Genomic DNA, 2,136 nt, shown 5'->3' with positions numbered 1-2,136 from the left:
TCTCTTCATGTATGATGTTCTTGATGTCATCCCACAACTCTTCTGGTCTTTGGTCTTTAGTGTTTAATGCATCAAATCTGTTCTTCAGATGGTCTGATAAATTCAAGGTCATATTTTGGCTCTCATAGACTTGTTTTCATTTTCTTCAGCATATATATATATATTCATTTACCAGCATACAGAACAAGGGCCAAGCCCTTTCTGGGTCCTGGAGAAACTGCAGTGAGTTAAAGAGACAACTTGAGGGCTCTTGTACCCAATATTCACTCTAGCGCTATTCACAATGCCCAAAAGGTGGCCATTGGAATATTATTGACTCTGTATGAGAGGTCCCGGCATGAGTTCAAAGCTCCCCAGGAAGTTCCAATGACCATCTGGGCTGCAGACCTTAATCAAAGTTTTGCTGAATGAGTCCGTCTAGATAGGAATGTCAATTAAGTTGTGGTAAGTAAGTTGCTTTTGCAATTCCAATTTAGGTTTGTATTTAAGATCATGAGACTTTGATATTCTGAAACCATAGCAACTAAAATGTTACTATCACCACCAAGTTGATTTTGATTCATGAGGACCATATGTGTGTCAGAAAGGAATTTTTTTCTACCACAATAATGCACTGGCTCTTTCTTTAAGAGTTGCCAGGAGTGACCTATTAGAATTTCACTGGAAAATTTTATCCCATCTCAAGAACATATTTGATGCATTAGAGAATAATGGCCGAAGACAGAGAATTGTGGAATTACATTGAAAACATCATATAGGAAGCAAGCAAAAGGCCATTAAAAAGAAAGAAAATACAAAAATGGATGTCAGAAGAGACTCTGAAACTTGCTATCCACCATAGAGACGCTGATGTGACTGGAAGAAATGAGGAAGTAAAGAAACTGAACAGAAATTTCCAATGGGAAGATTGATAAGACAAAGTCCAGTATTATAATGAAACATGCACAGACATAATTAGAACACCAAAAGAGAAGAACACACTCAGCATTTCTCAATGTGAAGGAACTAAAGAAAAAATTCAAGCCTCAACTTGAAATATTGAAAGACTCCATGGGCAAAATGTTGAATGATGCAAAATGCATCAAAAGAAGATGGAAGGAATATGCAGAGTCACTGGACCAAAAAGAAATGGCTGATGTTCAAACATTTCAAGAGGTAGCAGATTTCAAGTATGATCAGACATGATCAGACATTTCAAGTGTGATCAGAAATCAACAGTACTGAAGGAATAAATTCAAACTGCGCTGAAAAATAAGGATCCTGGAATTGACGGAATACAAATAGAAATATTTCAACAAACTGAGGCAACACTGGAGGTGCTCACTCATCTCTGCCAAGAAATTTGGAAGACAGCTATCTGGCCAAGTGATTGGAAGAGATCCATATTTGTGCCCATTCTAAAAAGCGGTGACCCAGTGGAATGCAGATATCAGATAATATCATCAATAGTAAAATGTTGTTGAAGATAATTCAAAAACATCTGTAACAGTACATCAACAGGGAACTGCCAGAAACTCAAGCAAGATTCAGAAGAGGATGGGAAACTAGGGATGTCATTGCTGACATCAAATGGATCTTGGCTGAAAGCAGAGAATAGCAGAAAGACATTTACTTGTGCTTTACTGACTATGTAAAGGGTTTCGATTGTGGGGATCATGACAAGCTTTGGGTAATATTGTGAAGAAAGGGTATTCCAGAACACTTAATTGTGCTCATGAGGAACCTGTACAGAGACCAAGAGACAGTTGTTCTAACAGAACCAGGGGATACTGAAAGACTTAAAAGTAGTAAAGGTGTGCTCCAGGACTGTATTCTTATACCACACTTATTCAATCTGTATGCTGAGCAAATAATCAGAAAAGCTGGACTATATGAAGAAGGACTATACAAAGAAGGATTGGAGGATGACTTATTAGCAACCTGAGATATGCAGATGATGCAACCTGGCTTAATAGAAGTGAAGAGAATTTAAAATACTTACTGATGAAGATCAAAGACTTTCAGTATGGATTGCACCTCCATGTAAGAAAACAAAAACCCTCACCACCAGACCAATAAATAACATCATGATACATGGAAAAAAAGATTGACGTCAAATACTTCATTTTGCTTGGATCTACCATCAACACCCATGGA

The sequence above is a fragment of the Chrysochloris asiatica genome, unplaced genomic scaffold (genome assembly GCF_000296735.1).
Source record: "Chrysochloris asiatica unplaced genomic scaffold, ChrAsi1.0 scaffold00148, whole genome shotgun sequence".
Taxonomy (NCBI): Eukaryota; Metazoa; Chordata; class Mammalia; order Afrosoricida; family Chrysochloridae; genus Chrysochloris; species Chrysochloris asiatica.
The sequence above is the reverse complement of the archived record's forward strand: the minus strand, read 5'-3'. Positions refer to the sequence as shown.